The 19,671-nt window shown below is 53.2% G+C and overlaps 1 protein-coding gene across 6 annotated transcripts in view; it reads right to left on the bottom strand.

The window, feature by feature from the left end:
* The window catches only part of ZBTB7C (zinc finger and BTB domain containing 7C), a 355,735-nt gene that overhangs the window by 102,467 nt on the left and 233,597 nt on the right, over positions 1 to 19,671 (bottom strand). Inside the window, exon 1 of one of the 6 annotated variants that reach the window (XM_073898241.1) lies at positions 14,222 to 14,422. The exons of 4 other annotated variants lie outside the window; for them this stretch is intronic. The gene's annotated coding sequence lies outside the window, so the exon portion shown is untranslated. Of the gene's footprint in view, positions 1 to 14,221; positions 14,423 to 19,671 lie in introns of those variants that run through there. One more of the 6 variants, XM_025886899.2, reaches the window with a different exon arrangement.

Raw genomic sequence — 19,671 nt, 5'->3', positions numbered from 1 at the left:
CCCTTGTGCCAGGTCCCCGGTGGAAGGGGCCTCCAAGCACGTGTTGCCATTAACCCCCACAGCAGGGCAGTGAAAGCCGATTTCACTGAGAGGACCCAGAACAGCGCGAGGCTGGTGAAGGCTGGGAGCACAGGCATCGGGCTGACTTAATCTGTTACAACATGCTCTGGTGAAGCGTCTGGAATGGGCAGCAAAGTGCAAGGGGTGGAACCAGGGCGGGGGCATTCCGAGCGAGAGCAGACAACCAGAGGCCACAGGACTGTGAGCAAGATTTCCCGGGAATTGGGTGCGGGGGGTGGGGTGGGGGCGGGTAGTGTTCCAGACAGCGTAGTTATCACAGCCCAGGATTCCCGTCCAGCTGTCCATACAGTCCATCCCACACCCAAGAAAAGCCACCCACACCCCAGGCCCCCGCGGCACCGTGCCAGCTTCACTGAAGGTGCTCAGTAAACGAAAGAATGAATGAATGAGTGAATGAATGAAGGAACAAACAAGTGAGTGAACAGACACAATGGCGGCAGCTTATGTAACTCACAGTCTTACCCCACCCCCCAAACAGTTGGACTATTCCCTCTCAGACCCTGACTCCCTGCAGAGGGAAGGGGTGGGGCTGGGGGAGGCTGTCCCTGGGGCTTGGTCTGGACGGGCTGACCCCGAAGCTGCAGCATCTCCCTCCTGACAGCTGTGGCCTGGGTGGCGGGTCCCCGGGCATAGAGACCTCCAGCAAGCCTGCCGCCTATGTGTGTAGTTCAACATGGATCACTGACTGCTTTATGACCACCTGTTATGTTCTCGGCTCCATGCTATGGGGCCGCAGGGGGAGGAGAGAGCCCTCTGGGATATACTTCCTATCTCCAGAGAAAGATGAGCCATATACAGACAGCAGAGGGCACAGAGATGAGCCACCCCCATTCCCCCCTCCGAGACTCACTGGCGGTGCCGGCTACTGGGAAGCAGTCAGTGGTCAGCCCTCAGCTCAGAAGCACCGTAGCAGGACTGCCTGGGCTGCAGAGCCACCTGACCCAAAGTCATGCCTGTCCAGGGACGCCCACATTCAGTGACTCTATAAAAGGCTCTATAAAGGCAAGGCGCTTTGGCCCAACCTGGGACAAACCTGAGGGGGTCATTTTGCCTGCAAAGGTGCTGGGGCTGCCTCATCAGCTTCTCCTCCGTCCCTCCAGCTCCCTCCTTGAGCCTCTTGCTGGAGTCAATTCCCGGGGGCACTCCTAACTAACGTCCTCATACTGAACTCTGCCTTCTGGCCAGCTGCGCCGCCCCCCACCTCCCGGCCCCAGCCTTGGAGAAGCAGGGACTACAACACCGAATATAATTCATACAGTTGTTCTCAGCGTTAACTCTCTAGTTCAGACTCGAAGCGCTAGAAGAACAGCACATATAGAAATAAATGCTGCAAGATGCTTCCTGAAAATAGTGCTCCTTAGCAATTATTAAGTTTTTAGTAATTAACTTGTAAAGCACAAAGTCATATACATTAGAGTCTTATTTATTAATATGAACAGTTGCTTCTCTTGTATTTTATGTATGATGCTCAGCTCTGGGGTCCCTGATGGACAGGGGGTGGTGTAGCCTGGGGACAGTGAGATGGTTTCTTTCCTGCAGGGCTCAGCCAGCCAGGAAAAATGCCAATTAAGGCAAAGCTGTCTGCGAGGCATCATTTCAGTTGTCATGTAAACCCCATGACCTGGGGATCACAGACTGGGTACTATCTCCCCAACTCTTCAGGCAAACTGGGCCCCTTTAATTGGCATCCATTCCTTTGGGGCGTGGTGACCCCTACCTAGTAATGTTGAACTTTGCAGGGTTGAGGAAAGAACCAAGCAAAGTCTGCAGTCTGTCTGCCCGTCTGAGACCCCTGGGTGAGCCTGGGACGGGAGGAGGCGGGAATGGGTTGCCCCTATGTGAATGCGTTAGGAGATAGTGGGTAGCATATACCTTCACCAGCAGCCAACAGCCTATGCTGGAACAGAATCTGCACCATAGTCCCCAGAGCCAAACAAAATGCAACCAACTATCTTGGAGAACCATGGTGTTTTGTTGCTAATTAGCTTTTTCAGATGCTTCCGCTACTAAGTTATCGCTTATGTTATTATTGATCATTACAGATAGCTGGCTGGGTGCAGGGGATGGGAGAGAGTCTGCATGCCCATCCCTGCAGGCCTGGCCAATAGAGCCAGCTACCAGAAGTCCTACCAGTGTGAGGACCACAGGGTCTGGGGCACAGTGATGCAGGGGATTTGGGGGTGGTGGCTGGCTGGTCCCAGGACCTTGGGAATGAGGCCAGAGCACTTGCCCTCACTGGCTGAAGCCCTGGAAACAGTCATGGGATACTGGTTGGTGTCTGTCAAGTTGTCTAAGCTGACCCTGGAGGAGCGGCAGTTCTTCAAGGAGCAGAGGTGAGGGGGGCACCTGGATGGCTCAGTCGGTTAAGCCTCTGACTCTTGATTTTGGCTCAGGTCATGAGATCAGGGTGGTGAGATAGAGCCCAATGGGCTCCGCACTTAGCGGGGAGTCTGCTTGAGAGTCTCTCTCCCCCTCCCCGCTGTCCCTCCCCCACTCACACATGCTCACTCTTTCACTGTCTGTCTCTCTCTCTCTCCCTCTAAAAGAAATTAACAAATAAAAAAAAAAGGAGCAGAGGTGGATGAGAAAACGCAAAAGCAAAGACACCTCTTTACAAAGTGGAAAGGAAGGGTTTTAGCGTTAGTTGGGGAGAAAGCCCCTCACTGTCACCCCCTCTCCCAGCCCCTCTGCTCTATTAAGAGCAGCCGTGCTGGTATAGGGACAATCAGGAGGAAACCTAGGGCTCTTCCACAGCGGTGGGAGGAGAAGGGCCAGGGTCCTGAGCAGAACACAGGAGCCACTGGGGAAACCAGAGGCTCTTGGTGGGGCTGGGGGAGTCAGGCCCAGAGACTGGCTGTATGGAAGTTCTGAGCTTAAAACTATTTCCAAACTGTGGCTAGTCTGTGCTAGATGTGGTGCATAATTTATCTTTTAAATTCTTTCATCAGCTCAGAAGGCAGCTATAATTTTCACATTGTACAGATGAATTAATCCAGGGCTCAGAGGTTCCAAGAAGTCCACAGTGACTGGGCTGAAGGTGGATGAGCGTGAGCTGAGACTGGAACTCAGGCTAAGGGATTCTCACCCGGTAAATGCTTCCTGCTGTTGAAGCCACAGAAGGGATCTCACTCCTGAATGGAATTCTGGACTCAGTACTGTCCCAAAGAACAAGGTTGCCAGCCCTCAAAGGTGTGTCTCCTCTTAGCTGCCTCCCAGACATCCATTCTTGCCCCCCCAACCCCACCCCTGGAGCCACTGGTTCCAACCCCCTTGCTGGGGAGCCCCCTTGATCCCAGGGAGTACAGACAGCCCTCTGTGCTGGGAAAGCACCACTCAAAGCACCTTGTTTTGGGACTCTTCCATCCTGGTACTCAGGTCACAGCAGCCTGGGGAAGCATAATGGAGAGTGCTCGCTGTACCAATGCAATGGTTGCAAGAGGCCATTAAGGCCATGGCAAGAGTGTGGTCTTTGGGGTAGGTAGACCCATGTTCTGGCTCTGCCATCCGTGGGGAAGAACTTTTGGAGCAAGAAGCCCTTCTGACACTCTGACATTGTCTGCCTCTCCTCCTTGGTGGCCCCAGTGGACTTGGACATCCAGGGCATTGACCTGGCCCAGACAGCCCCGGGAGACACTGTCCAGCAGATGTCCCTCCGGTGTGGTGTGGCTGCACTGTGGAAGCCCACGGTGCATTCTAAGAACGTGTGACACAGAGAACCCTTTCCCTGGTGCGCTCCAGGCCAGTGATCCTGGCAGGGCCCTGCCAAGACCAGGGCACCCAGGGTGGACTGGCACGGGGCCACGAGTATGGCAACGCATGCTCTGGGAAGTTTTACACACTTGGCCAGGGCCATTCTCTGGTGATACATTGTTTTTAGAACATTTCATCTCTTCAGAGGGTATCATTTTTAAAAGTTTCCATACTGATGTTTTCGATTTCCTTTATTATTTCTCATGCTGATCGCCCCCTCCTTTATTACCTGCTCTGATTTGATACCTGGTAATAACTACTTTGAAAAACCCATGATATGATCATCCTTCACTATCATTGGGAAACTGACGGAGTCTGAGAGCAGACCAGGATTTTGTCAGAGGTCTAAGGAGTTTCTTATTAAACACACCAGAAGAACCGTACCTGTAATCTACTCTGGGACACCCTGGGACTTAAAGACAGCCCCATTGTGCTGTCCCCTTCTGTCCCCATCAGAGCAGAGCTCAGAGCCCAACCCTACCCAGCATGACCACCAGGGCGCCTTTAATCCAGTCACCTGAAACCAACAGTGGACTCACATCTCCAGTTTCCCATGGGGTGCTGCTCAGCTTATTTCCAAAATTTCAAATGGTTCCAGCCTCCAGGGGAGATCCTGGCCAAAGGAGGCCCCCCTCCAGCTTCATGTCACCCGCGGCCACCTGCAGAAATGGGCTATCATTATGCATCACCATTCATGCTGCCCAAATGGTGAAGGCCAACGCTTACAGGCTGGGCACTGAGGGCCTCTCTTGTTTGGTCCTCACAGCAACCCCAGGGGGTCTCATTCCCTTCTTACAAATGGGGAAACCATAGCACAGAGAGGCTAAGTAACTGGCCCAAGGCCACAGAGCTGCGGCTTGCACCTGGCCGGGGCTCCAGAGCCTCTGTTTCACCCTGAGGCCCAGCTCGGAGCACCTTGATGAAGCCTCTCCTGAAGGCTCTGCCTCTCACCCTCTGCTCTGACTCTGGATGGCACCATCATTCCAGACCACTCAGCCGAGTGCAACACTTGACTCTATAGAATCTTGCTTCATTTCAAGTTCTGGTCCTAACTAGGTAAATGGATGACAACGTTTGGAGGGCGAGGGCGAGAGTTGCATCCCTGTCCATTCTGGAGCCTGCACAGGGCCTGGCCACTTCCGTCCTTGCTGGCTAGGTGTCACCTGCAGTGGCCCCACTGACCACAGGGCAGTCTCTCCACCCAGGTCCCCACCCGCCCTCTCCTGGCTCCCTCCACAGGGGCTCACTTGGCACGGTCTTTCATCCCAGCGCAGACTCAGGCTCTGGGTTGGCTGACGCTCAGCCTCTCTCTGCTGCCTGGGTCTGCAAAGAATTCACCACCATGTTATTGGAAAGGCTTCCAAGAGCTGGAGGCCAGGTTCACTCAGAGGGTGCACCACGGGAGTGGGGGCAGAGGGAGGGCAGGGCTGGTGCGGGGACGCACCCCTCCGCAGCGAGCCTCGACAGGAGAGGGCAGGGAGGAGGGAGCCTCTGAGTTGAGAACCCCGTTGCTGGCTGTGCACAGTGCCAGCTAAGGGACCCAGGCTTTGGGGCAGTGGGTTCCTTAGCTCTCCTCTGCAGAGCCCCTTAGCCCCATCTTTGCCCTCACTTATTCATTCCCCAGCCTTCCTCGGTCACCTTGAAGCAACCCCGTGGCCTGTAGACAGGGAAACCATTCTCACCTGCCTTGTTCTCTCTGAAGCACAGCCCAGGATGCCCTGGGTCCGGTCACTAAGCCTCCTCCCAACCCCTGCCCCTACCCCCTGGGGCCACGTCTGTGCCCAGGCATCACAAGGCGCTCGATGGAAGTAGTTCCAGAATGGAACTGCCCCCTGCTCTGCCCAGAGTTATGTATTCTCCCTTCTCCTCATACCCAATGACCCACCATTAGAAACATGGGCTGGCACACCTCCTCTTTCAAAGACAGATGCCCTGCCAAGGGGGGTAACTTGGCAGCCAGTGTCTTCCACACCTTAATGTGAATTAGCACAAAGAGCTGGCTCTCTCCTAATAACTGGGTCAGATCATCAGAGGGAGAGGACTGAGTGAGAGTTTTGAAGGTTGGGGGGCGCGGCGGGTTGGTGACTTGGGAACACAGAATAATTCCCAGTTGGGCAGGCCCCAGGGAGTGGAGGAATTTGAGCTGCGTGAAAGAAGAGCAGGCAAGCACCAGGAAAAAGTGGACAGTAAGTGCCTGTTTCACTGCCCTCCACAAAAATTGCCAACACGGAGTGAGGAAGAGCCAGGCTAGAGACGCTCAAGGTGGTTCATAACTCCCCGGTGTCCCCGTCACCTGGTCGGAAGCTCAAAGTTTAGGTAGTCAATGTCCTTAGTGTGGAATGTTCCCTGAGGACACACACACACACACACACACACACACACACACACACACACACACACTGTCCAAGGAAAACACAGCGATGCCCAGAAACCTACCCCAAACACGTGTCCCCAGCCAAGGAGGCCTCCCGGATCAGTAGAAGGTGGCAGATTAAGCCCGCTTCCTTCTATTGCAACTTCTACCCTTCTAGAATTTCTCCTTCTCTGCAGGTCCAGGCCACAGAGACATTAATCCCTATTCAAATGAGCCTTCAAGGTTCTTCCTTCATTAGAAGAAAAAAAAAAAAACTTCTCAAAACCCCAAAGCAGGGCTCTCATGTCCTAGCAGTAAGCAGTGTGTGCATTCGCTAGGAAGGGAGGGAGAGGGCTCTGGGCCTCACCTGGCCTCTCTTGTTGGAAGGCAGAAATGCGACCCTGCCTTCCCTCCTCCCCCTCCCTGCAACAGCTTTCATAAACAGTGATTATTTCAGTCTTGGAGCACAGCTGTCCTGTGAATTGTCCAGTCAGGGTTATGGGGTGGGAGCCAAGGGCTGGAGCGTGGAGCTCAGATCTCCGAGGAAAGCAGCCCTCCCCTGCCCTCCTCCGCTGGCCTGCTCCATGCAGGTGGGAGTTGAGGAGGAGGGCGAGTCTCTGGCTGAGACCAGGGATGACAGAAGCATTTTCCCAGCAGCCAGATGAGGGCAGAGCCCTAGTGGGGGGAGGGTCGGGAGGCAAATCTTGCAGACAGGGTTGGAGGTGGGGTCGCCCTCCCTAACTACGTGCCATGAATTTGGGCCTCTCCAAAACACTCCTGCATCCAAATCAAGAGCCCTGAAATTGTACCTCTGGGGATTAACCTCAGGCTGCCTCTCTGGTTAAAATGTGCTGGCATATTGAGGACAGAAATGGAGTGTTAGTCAACTTGTCATCGATAGGAGGTATTTGGGAAATGTCCTCTGGGAAGGTGATGCTCAGAATTGTCATAGCTCAACTTCAGGAACCATCTACTCAAGGGATCTCTCAATTTTTTTTTACAGTTGTAGAAGCCCCCTTGTACAAAGAAAATTTTGTGCAAAAATAGACCCACACAGAACTGTTTTGGATCAGTTCAGTGAATCCCTTTAAAGAACACCAAACTAGGGGTGCCTGGGTGGCATGGTCGGTTGTGCGTCTGACTCTTGGTTTCAGCTCGGGTTATGATTGTGGGTTTGTGATCTCGGAGTCATGGGATCAAGCCCAGAGTCAGGCTCTGCACTCAGCAGGGAGTCTGCTTGAGATTCTCTGTCTCCCTCTGCTCCTCCCCCTGCTCTCTCTCTAATCAATAAATAAATCTTAAAAAAAAAAAAAAAGAACACCAATCTAATCCAACTTCTCATTTTGAAAAAGGAACTCAAGGCCCAGAGAGGTCAACCTGTGTCCTCAGTCTCTGTCACAACCACCTTTCAGGCAACTGCTCTCCTCTTCAGTTCTTCCCAAGTGGGGCCTGGGACACCTGTAATCTTTTAGAAGGTTTCATAGATGATCACCTCTAATTAGCTTTAGGAACTGCTGCATTAAGCATTGGTTTGAAGGTGAAGAGTAAATTAGTAGCAGAGCCTGATCCCAGCAGCTCTTGGGGTCATACAAGCCAAAGTCGATGACAATGACTTCCCAGAAGCTACTGGAATGAATTTCTGGTACTGAGGTTTGCTTGTATTGAACATGGTGCCCCAGAATGGCCACTGACGAGGACTTCAATATGTTCTGGCGAATGGGTAATTTTTTGTAATCCTTGGCAGTCTTTCAAGCTAGGTGAGTTTCCCCATCCCTCTCAGCTCAAATTTATCTTTGTTAGGAGTGCTAGCCCCAGTCAGTCCCACAGGTATAAAAATGGGATAAAATTATTTCAGCATGGAGCTGAGCCACCAGGGGGAAATGGAGCACTCAGCCACATCAAGCAATTTTGGATGAATCAGTGGGTCTTGCCAGCAACTCAAGGCCCCAACAAGAAAGGAAGGAGGTGGTAGGATTGCATCGTCTAGCTGCCACTGGTTAAGATGTCAGGGCTCTCCAACAGTTTTCTTTGTGGTCCCAAAGGGGTCATTCCATGGGATAAAAACATCAGGATCTCTACTAAGTCTCCACTCAAAGCCCCAAACACTGAACAACTTGTCCAGACCCATTTCCATTAGGCTTATTTCTTCCCTCCCCAGGGCCTGGCTTTCCATCAGCAGCTGTAGCTGGAGAGAGTGGGGCTGAGGCCGTGGGCCCCACGGCCAGCTCTCTGGAGCATCCAAGCATGCCTTAGGAAAACAATGAGAACACCAACCCCTGTGTCACACCATGGGAGCCTGTAGTGTCCTGCAGAAACACACAGGGAAAACCTGAAGAGACCTCTGGGACAAGCAGAGGAACCACCAGCCACGCAGGATGACCAAGAAGTCGAGGTGGCTCTCACTACAAGTAGGGCAAGCAAATTCAACTAAGCGGGATCCAGAATGTTTCCTGGGTGTTGCCTCTTGGGGCACACAGACCCTCAGAATGTGTGACAGCTATAATAAAAAGGCAGATATTATCAAGTGTTGGCAAAGATGTTGAGAAACTGGGATCATCATATACTGCTGGTGCGAATGTAAAATAGCACAGCCACTGTGAAAAACAGTCCGGCAGTTTCCCACGAGGTAACACGTGGAGTTACCGTATGACCCGACATTTCCAGGGCTTAGGTAAACACCCGAGAGAAATGCCAACCTATGTCCACACAAAAACCTGGATGTGAATGTTTGCGGCAGCATTATTTATAAGAATATAACATGGAAACAACCCAAACATCCATCCACTGAGGAATGGGTACATAAAATGTGGTCTATCCATATAAGGAATATCATTCACCAATAAAAAGCAATGAAGTACTGATACATACAAGTGGATGAGCCTTGAAAACATTATGCAAAGGGGAAGAAGTCAGTCATGAGAGGCCACATATTATATGATCCCGTTGATATGAAATGTCCAGAGTAGGCAAATCTATTTAGAGACAGAAGTGGATGATTGGTATAACCTAGAACTGGGGAGTTGAGAGGAAATGGGGAGCGACTGCTAAATAGGTACCGAGTTCTGTCTAGTAGGATGAAAATGTTCTAAAACCGATTGTGGTGATGGTTGCACATATGTGAATATACTAAAAGCCATTGAATTGTACAACTTTAAATGAGTGAATTATATGGCACGTTAGTTATATGTCAATAAAGCTATGTTATTTTTAAAAACCTAGAAAATTTCCAGGTATCTAGGTTCTGCTTACCAGATGCATCCTCTGCTAGACTTCCCCAAGGCTTAAGGAAGGCAGGCACCAACAAAAGCTGGGGTCACTGTCCCCTTGCCAGTGGCCTTTACCCATAACTTCACAAAGACCAACAGGCCAACCTGTTAGCTCCAGAAACAGCTTAACAGAATTGTCAGCCAGAATCCATAGCCCAAAAAGCAGGAGCCCTGGGAATAGGAGTGTGCCAAGTTCAGTTCTATGATATCATTTGGGAGGGTCACGTGTACATTTGCTTCTGGTTTGTATCTAATTTGAAATAGCCGACGTAGATCGTGTACTGTATTATTAGGCAATTTTTCCAGTTTGGAGTCTCGGTGTTGCTCCACTCAATTTGTTCAGAGGATGAACTCACTTCTCTGCTGATGCAGAACATCCTGCCCCAGGTTGCTGCCCTAGGAGGGGCAGGCTTTTGCCCATGCCAACTTTCCTATTCTGTCCTCCATGCGGATGCGAGCCAGGCCACCGTGGGGGAAGAGCTCTTACCCCAGAGGTGAAGCTTCCCTCTCTCTAGCTGGCCTCCTGCATTGTGGAGGGGGCGCAGGGGTGACTATGAGAGGGAAGGGGGCCGAGTGGACTGGTCTTCTTCCAGGCCAGGCACCAATGTTCCTCCCCACGGAACAAAAGAGAGTTCGACAGAAGACAGCCCACATTCCTCTTTTTCTAAACACAGGCTCAAGATGTGCCGAGGGAAAGTTAAATTATGTGGCAATTTTCAAAGTCATCCACTGAAGATAAACTCTCCCTTCAAAGGAATTACTCATCTCACTCCATCATAATACCTCGGGGTCTATCACTATTCAAATTTATTAAGCAATGACATGCAGAATGTATTGTATAAAGGACCCGTTTCATCACCCCATTCCCCAAGCTATTTTTTTTTGTGCTAAGTCATGAGAAGTCCAACAAGTTAAAAATCAAAACAAAAACTAACAAGCACGCATGTGCGCGTGTGCACACGTACACACACACAAATGGGAAAAAAAAATCCTTCGTGTAAGTTACTATGAGGCGGGCAGCTTCAGAAAGGAAAAACACAATCTCTGACTAATATGAAGGAGACTCCAAATCGCTCTTGGCAACAATCTCTCAGCCCCAGATCCCCCTCCCTCTATTCATCTCTGCAGTTCCCAGCCAAAGGAAAATAAACTGAACAGCTCTCTCCCTGGCCCAACCTGTAGGGTTGAGCAAGGGCTGAGCAAACAAACGTCCCTGTGCAATTATACACCTGTGTAATTGCTGCAAACACAGGACAGCCAGTTGGGTGCTCACCGCACTTACCAGGCTGGTAATCTCAATATCAGGAGAAAATGCCTTTATTCAGGCACCGACATCAAAACGGAATGCAGTATGATCTTGCGACCGCCAAACACAACAGATTTTAAAAAGGGGGGGCAGAGGGAGAAGGAAGAAGAAAAAACTGTCCTCCTGGAAGAGTCGGTGTCAGTTCCAAAGAAGGAAGGCCCCAGAACATCACTCAGATGGGCTTAGCTTCAAGGCAAGATTTATCAGTTTACCTTCCTCACAAAAGTGAGAGTTAATTTTAGAGGTAGTGATCTTAAACCTATTACACCTATTCAAGATGGACGGAGAGTTAATAGGCCAAATGGCCTAGAATATTTATGGTTGCTCTGTTTCAAAGATTCATCTGCCACCATTTTATTAGGACAGATATGTCAGGTCAGCTAAAATGGAGATGGACAGGAGCATCAGGAAATGGCCCTGATGTGGGGGTACAAGCAGGTAGGACAGGGTCTTTGCCATTGAACCCTAAAACGCTCTGGCAGGCTAGTGTGGGCTGCTCCGAGAATTATGGATGGCCAAGAGACACGGCCTCTAGTGCTGGCTTTGCTACCAAGTCCTGGGAACACAGACAAGCCACCCCAATGGTCAGATGAGGGCTGGGAGTCGTAGCTCCGGCCCTGTGTATGTGTGGAAAGTGCCACCTCGGCCACGGAGAAGGGGCTGATGCATCAGGATGGTGATGCTCTGGGGGCAGTTCCCAGCCCTGCTGGCCCTGCTCCAGAGAGGGGCCAGTCCTCCTGGAGGCTGCACAGCTTGTCATCTCCAGCTGGGATGTGCCAAAACTAAAAGCTCATCTCTGAACCCACAATCGTAAACTGGGATCACCAGAGCCGCAAGGGTTCAGAAAGCTGCCTGGATACTGTGCCCACTCCACAGCCTCCTTTTGAGCCCTGGTTGAGTCCTTGGGACTGCAGCATGGGGACGGCTCATCCTTCCAACTGTCCACTCCCCTCTTCACCCAGGCCTCCCGCCCCTTCTCCTTCTCCCAGGTATTGTCTCGTTAAATCCACTCCATCAAAATAAATAAATAAATCCACTCAGTCCCCACTGAAGGATGTATTACTGCTATTCCCATTGACAGAGTGCAGGGACCAGGTCGGACTTCACCTACGGAAGTCCTTAGCACTTAGCATGGTGCCTGGAATCACACATTAGACAATACAGTAGTTGTTGAATAAATGACTGATTGGTTGAGTGGAAGGAAACTAAGGTTCAAAACAGTTACTACTGTAACACTTACATATTATTTTGTGTTGTGCTAGAAATATTCGGGCGATTCCTGCCTTCCCAACTGGAGTATAAGATTCTAAAGGATGTGTGGTATAATGGGCAGCTTTGATTCCCGGCTCTGTCACGGATGAGCTGGACTTAACCCCATTAAGCCTCAGTTCCCTCATCTGCAAAGTGGGACTAGTGGTTCATATCTGACAGGTGATGGCAGTTACAGGAGATAACGTGTGCCAAGCACAGTCTAGCACCTGGTCTCTGAATGTTCCATCCCCTCCTCCCCGCCCCGTAGCCTTCTAACCTCTCTGGTTTACTCCCGGCACCACCACGGCAGGATAGGCCTTGAGCTCTGCTCGACCTCCTGGCCTTTGCTCTTTCGGTCTTCCTCCTTCAACGTCCTGCCCCAATACCATTTCTGATCAGAAGCCCTTCTTGACTCTCTGGCTGCCGAAATGTCTGTGCTCAGATTCCAAAGGGGCTCTCCTGGCAGTCGGTGGAGGACAGCCTACTTGCCACCTAGTTTCACTATTCTGTGCAAACCTCATCTCTCTGTGTGGATGCGCCAAGGTGGGGGCTCAGTACTGAGTCTTGTCTGCATCTCTCCAAGGTCTCGGAGGTGCTTGGTGGGATCCAAATCTACCAATTTCATGAAGTTCTGGAACCCAGGCTGGTGTGGCACTGGTGTCCCATGGTTCTGGGTAAGGAGCACTGGATTCAGTGGGACCCCTGGGCCCCAGTCCCTCCTCAACTGTAAAATGCAGATGATGAAGACACCTGCCCTAAAGTGCAGTAGTTTGGGAGAGTTTAGGAGAGTTTAGGAAAAGGGTAGCAGACACCAGCCCCAAGAGACAGAACACTGGCTGACCCCGGCTGTTTTTTTGGAGGGGGGAGATGGCTTTCTTCTCCCTTTCAGCCCAGGTTGGGCTTTAAGGCCCGAAGGCCACAGCCGGGTTACTTTCCTTTCCTGGAGATCTATCCAGAGAAGGTTCCTGACCCTTTAATCCTCCAGGACATCACAGGGTGAAGGAGCGGAGCTTAAACTTGAACCTGGCAGGGCCTTCCCCCTCCCTCCCACAAAACATTGTATCCACTCTGGAGAAAACTGCCTGGTTGTCTCAACCACTTCCTTTACATTTTCAAAATTCTGCATTTAGAGGGACTGGAAGGAGTATGCCAACAGTCGGCCAACGAATGGTGGGAACGGGGCTGCCCCCGGTGCAGCCAGGCACCAGGGGTTAAAAGAAAGAGTGCAGTCGTCCCCAGCCCACCTGCCCACAGCCCGGACAAGAGAAGCTGGAAACTCAGGCGGGCAACTGAACAGGAATGCACCCCGGAGCCCTCAGCACAGGCACGCGGAAAACTGCGCCCGCACTCGGGACGCTCGGCGCGGGGCTCTCCGCAGAGTGCTTCCCCGGCCAGTCCCGCCGCCCGCCGTCGCGCCCGCCGCAGGGAACCCGGCACCGGCAGGGGTAGGGGCGCGCACAGCCGCTCCCCGCGGTCCCGGGGGCTCCGAGACCCCCGCTGGCCTCGGCAGCCGGAGGGAGTCGTCCTGCCCACCCGGCGCAGACCGGAGCGCCGGGAAGGTTCCCCCCGTCCACCCAGCTCCGCCCGGCGGCGGTTCGAGCCCGGGGATCGCGACGCGACTCCCTCCAGCTCGCCCAGCGACTTCTGCCAGAGTCTCCCGTTTCATTTCAGCCCCTGTCCGGACCTCGACTTCTGCCCCGAGTTGTCATGGTTTTTGTTTCCCCCCCAAGTTTTGCATCTGACACCGGGGAAGCCCAAGCTTTTTTGGAGGGAGGGCGTTTAAACGATCCGTGTCTGTCCGCCACTCCCTTCCGGAGCGGCCCTCGCGCCTCGCTGTCCCCTCTTCCCGGCCACCGAAGGCTGCCCGCGGGGGCGGCGGGGCACGGAGCAAGCCAGGAGAGTTGCCCTACGGAGTTCCAGACTCCCTCCTGCGTTCGGCCGGGAGGGACACTGCCGCGAGCCCCGCCGTCAGCCCCCCCGGGGGGGGGGTGGCAGCCCCGGTGGCCCCGGCACGGCACCCTCGGTCTGGCCCCGGCGCGGGTTTGAAATTGCTGCCGTCGCCGCCACTCCTATCCGGCCGGTGGGAGCGCACACCCGGGGGCCAGGGGGTCCCCGCAGCACCCGGAAGGGGTCCCCTACCCTCCCCTCCGCCGCCCCGCCGTCCCATCTCGGGCCCAGCTCCCAGCCGCCCAGGCCTGGCCGCCGCACACCCACCTGGCCGCCCCGGGGGCGCCGCGCTCGTGCCCGGGCCGTGTCCTGAGCGCCGCCAGGGTCCCGGGCTGGGGATCCACGCGGCAGCGCTGCTCAGGGGAGCCTGCCGCAGCCGGCGGGAGGTTGTCATTGATTCGTGCTGGGCGAGTTAAGCCATTCCAGGAGTGGTTTTGAGAGAGCACTCCCACCCCTCCCTCCAACCAAAGTATTTGGCAGGCAGCCCCTGTCGTCCACCTGTACTGCTAAGCGCGGGACAAGGACCAACTTCACCAGCGACGCTCTGTGCTTCACTTTATAACACGTAAATGAAGCTCTTTTGTAAAGGTAAAGCAGAAATGAAAGCAAGGGTGGCGGAGGATCCCCCCTCACCCCGCCCCGTCCTGGGGCTCCTCGTTTATTTATTTTTCCCTCCAATATTTCACAAAATGCCTTACCACTTATCTCAAATCAGGGCAGCTTTTTATTATTATTGTTTTACTCAATTCTGCGTGTCTTTTATTTTTAGAGGCAATTTTATTTCCATTTGCCTGAAACCTAAGTCCAATAAAATTACTAGAATTATGTTTTCTTCTCGAAGGGTCTTGAGCGTAACTTCACCAAATCAAACCCTGCACGGGGGCACATCCGAGTGGCAAATAAAAAAGAGGAAAGTGCAGGAAGTACGAGGCTCGGAACTGCAGCTCCCTCCCCGGGGATGTCCAGCTGGGCTTGGCCCACAGGGAGTGGGGGGCGCTGAGGTGGGGGCGCCCACTGCCAGGATGCCCGCACCACAAACATGTCATACAAGCACTCCACTGCTTTGTCTCCATTCTAAGACTGACTCAGAAATGCCAACCAGAGACCAACAGTCCACATTTGGGGTGGGCCAACCACCAATCACAGAGAGGTGTGGCTCCATCACCCTCTCTCAAGCTGTTCCTTAAAGCCACACACTATACCCTTTTTGAAAATTGCCAGCTGGGGAGGCTCCTGCCCCAATCCTCCCTCTTTCCCCTGGAACCATCTTTCACCTGGGGAGGGGGGGATCCTCATTAACCCCTTGCTGCCTAGGCTGGCTCTCCTCAGAAACCGGGGAGGAGCCAAGGGGAGCTCTTCTTCCCTGGTGATCAGAGGCCCCCTGTGCCACGGAGAATCAGCACAAAACGAAGACCAATCAGAGTTCTGGCTCTCTGGGGCCTCTGCCACTCATCCAAGGACAGGCCACTAGCCATAAAGCACCCCAAAGCCAAAGGTGAATCCCACAGGTCGGTCAGCCCATGAAGGTCAAGAACCCCAGGAAGACGGTTCAGACTAAAACATCTCCTCCAACAAGTGCCCCCTGCCTAAAATTCCAGTGTTAGTGATTCATTCCTTTGTGGGGCACACCCTGCAGAAAGCCTGTGCCAGGCAGGCAACATTGCTTCAGGAAGGCAGGAAGGGTCTCTCTCTGTGCTTCTAAAGCTGTCAATACCCATGGGGGGGGGGAGGGCGGGAATGAGTTGACCAGGCCCTCCTTGCTCTGGTGGGAGGGTCACGGATGGCAGTGTGGAGAGACAGAGCCAGGGAGGCGTGCAGTAGGAGTGCAGACGGGGTGCAACATCAGGGAGTCAGTCACTGAAGTTCAGAAGGAGAAGCACTTAATAGGGGCAGGTGGACAGTTTCCAAGATTGGGTGACTCCATAGCTTTTTATCAAAAACCACGTATTCCCGGAACACCCAAGCCAAAGAACGAAAAGTCAAATCCCTTTGTCCACAAAGTCACTAATTAAATATCCAATCATGTGGAACTCCATACTCCACCCCCAGACCCGGTAGGTGAAAGTGCCAACACATGACCTGGATGGAGTCAGTCGGTATCAATCCAGAAGTGTTTGTCGTGCACCCATAAGGGGTTTACCTCAATGGTCTGGGTGGAGGTGGGGTGGGGTGGGGTGGGTGCAGAGGGGTGCCACCCTCAGAGCCTCATGTCTTGTGGGGAGATAAAGCACAGGGGTTTGTCAGTGTGGGGCAGAGGACCTACAGCCCTGTGCAGGGTCTTTAAGGAACAACAGGGTGCTAGTTCTGCAGAGCAGATAAGGAGCCAAGAGCAGACACGAAGACAGGGCTCATCGGGGAAAGGGCTGTGAGAGGTGGGCCGGGCAGGTCTGGACATTTGTGCTGCTGTGAGCAGGAGGGCATGTCAGGTGCAGGACTGAAGGCTTGGGGAGGGGGCAGCTGGCCAGGTTTAGAAGGCTCTCCCAGGGAATACAGCATCAGGTTGGGGTCTGTGTGGTGGAACCAGTTTATGGATGCAGCTTCAGGCTGAAAGAGAGAATGCAGGGCAGGGCCTGCTTGGGAGGGAGGGAGGGAGGGAGGGAGGGAGGGAGGGAAGGAGGAAGGGAGGGAAGGAGGAAGGGAGGGAGAATTGGAGCACCTCTCTCAAACCCAGCTGGAGCTGGATGTGGGCAGAGGGGTGGTGGAGGGAGGATGCCAGGAGGGGTGGGGGAGAGCTGCAGTGCCTAGCCCAGCCTGCCCCCAGGCGGCCCCTCCTAGCAGGGCTCCAGCCCTGACCTGAAGGAGTGTCTGAGTAGGCCAGTGGGTGGTGCCAGGGCCGAGGATACTGCAGCCAAGAGCCTGGGGGGAGAGCTGGCCGCTGGCCAGCCCACCGGCTGGGTCCGGCAGTGGACAGTCAATGTCATTCCTCCCTCCTCCCTCCCCCTTAATCACTGTCTGTGTGTGCCCAGTTGGGGCACACCCTTCGGAAGGGCTCCAGGCAAAAAGTGGGGAGCCCTACCCTGCGGCCCCTCCAGCCCTGCCTCCTTGTTCTCAGTCCCTGTGCCTGGTGCCTCCTGGGGACAAGAACATAAAGGAGTCTCTCGAGGGCTGGGGTGGGGGAAGGGGACTGGGGAGGCTACCAAAGCCACCCACAGAAGGGGCTCTGGGCTGGCCAGACTCTAGATCTGTTACTGTGCATTTCCTTTTGGGATGTGGCTCCTTCCTAGGCCCTCTTTGGCCCCCTCCCTCTGGCTCACCCCCCTCCTCTCCCAGCTCTTTCCCACCCCACCCTTCTTCCTGGGTCAGGTCGGTCAGAGCTCTTGGAAACAGGCTGGCTTACAGACGCCTTGCTTTTCACATCTGCCTCCAAACCCACAACTCACTCATGTTCCAGGGAGGATGAAAGCTCCTCCTTCAACCACCCAGCATGGCTCCGAAGGCAAAACAGAAGCCCAGGGAGCACATCTGCTACCGTCTTAACTTGAAACTTTAGTGGTGCCTGGCCATCAGTTGTGACGGAGGCATGCAGATGGCTTCTGAGCGAGCGTGCACACATACAGACCGTGTGCACGTGTATAGAGAGGTGGATAAGGAGATGAACGGTGCTATCCAGAAACAGTGAGAGCTAATACCTGTTGAGGGTCTACCCCACCTACTTCATCCCTGCAACCACACCTTGAGGTAGATCCTCTTATTTCCCCACGTTACTGTTGAGAAAATGGGCTCAGAGAGGTCTTACCACTTGTTCAAGGTCACGGGACTTGATGAATTATAAAACTGGACATGACACCAGAGTCTTCAGAACTCTGGTGCCCCAGGGCTGCTTCTGGGGCTCAGCTCTGGCTCTTTTCTAGCTCCTACAGCTGGTTCTCTTAGGAGCAGTTTGCTTTGCTGATGTGTACCTCAGTTTCTCCAGCTGCTGAACAGGCAGGCTGATGACTCTTCCCGAACCAGAAGGCTATTATTAGCCAGGAAGAGGCTGAGATGGGGGGCGGACTGGTAAAAAAACTCTGGAGCAAGTCTTCCCTAGAGAATTTGCACAGCACTGGGCTTGAGTATTACTCAAGCCGGAAACTCAGAGGCCCCCTTGCTGCCTCCCTCTCACGCCAGCTCTGCACGCCACCCCTGCCAATCCATCCACCTGCGAGTTTATCTCCAAAATAGATCTCCAGTCCACTCTCTTCCTCCCACCTCCTCCACTACTGCCCTTGGCTGGGCCACCATCCCTCTCACTCTGACCTCTGCAGGGACCTCTGCACTGGTCCTCCTGCTCCCACTCCCATCCTATCCCTCAGCCCGGTGCCACAGGGCTGCCTACGTAATTTTAAATGGTTTTATCACAGGGCACTTAAAATGCGATCCAAACTGTTCACCATGGCCCATGAGGCTCAGCAAAATCTCTGTTCCTCTCTCTAAGCTCACCCCTGCCTCCTGCCCCATCCTCTGGTAGGGTTCCTTTTCCTTCCTGTTGTGGGACTTTGCATGTGTGGATTCCTTGACCTGACACACTCTCCCTCTATGTCAGGTCTTACAGAAACATTACCTCCTCAGACAAGCCTTTCTTGACCACCACAGATAAATTAGAAACCTCCCCCACCACCATCTATTTCAGACCCTCTCTCAAAGCACTCAAACCACTTGCATACTTTTATTTAACTGCTTGCCTACTGGATTGTTTTTTGACTGCCCCTCCCACTAAAATAGAGGCTGCTTGTGGGCAGGGACCCCATGCGTCCTTTTCACTGTGGGTACCTGGTACGCAGTAGACTCCTGGCAAATATGTGGGGGACAAAGGTTTGTTGAGAGAACCCCAGATCTGGGAAACAAGTCGAATGCATCTGGTCCTACCTCTGCCACTGCTGGGCTGTGTGCCTGTGGGGATGTCACCCGGCCTCCCAGGTCCTCAGCTTCATCCTCTGTAAGTGGGGACAATTGATGAGATGAGAGGATGACCCAGAACTTTCCCAGGTCTGGTGCTCTGCAGTTGGGTTGGCCTTCATCCTCCAAGAACTTGCAAGTGCCGATAAATGGACGGAAAGAGAATCCCGGCCATACTATACTTTGGATGGCTTCGAGAAGGCTTTGCCTCTCTTGTCCGTCCTGCTGACATATTTTAGAGAAGTCAGCTTGTGAGGACTTTGCATGCTCAGGGCCGTGACTGGCCACCACCCCCACCACACACGCCGCCATGCAAGCATGGAAACTGGGGCTTGTCCAGAGAAAGCAGTTACCTTGGTGAGAACCAGCACCAAGTCAGGACTGACCTTCCGGCGGGGGGTCGGGGGGGCGGGTTCCACCCCAGCAGCCATGTGCCCACAGCACACCAGGTTTGAGACCCGACCTCCGATGATGTCAACCTCTACACATGCGGTGTTTTAACTTTCTGTGGCTTTCTTAAACCTGTTACCCTTCTTGGCCTTCACAACAACCCTGGAGGGCAGACGAGAAGGGATTTTTAGTCTCACTTTGCGGATGAGGAAACTGAGACCCAGATCGAAAAAGAGAGTGAGTGGCAGAATGGAGACCTTTGAAATCAAAGAAGAAAAACTCTAGTTTTCCTCCTATATATACACGGACATACATTTCTTTCTATATATGGGTATACATTTTTAAGAGAATATGAATATATATGAAATATATTTGAAAAAATATACATGAAATTCTCCCTGATTAGAGAAAATCCGTGAAACAGCGGGGAGCAGGCCATTCATAATCACAGC

Source organism: Callorhinus ursinus, unplaced genomic scaffold, assembly GCF_003265705.2.
Source record: "Callorhinus ursinus isolate GAN/ISIS: 27379988/994484 unplaced genomic scaffold, GSC_fseal_2.0 scaffold11, whole genome shotgun sequence".
NCBI classification, from domain to species: domain Eukaryota; kingdom Metazoa; phylum Chordata; class Mammalia; order Carnivora; family Otariidae; genus Callorhinus; species Callorhinus ursinus.
Note: the sequence above shows the minus strand (reverse complement) of the source record. Positions and strands in the feature narration are given on the sequence as shown.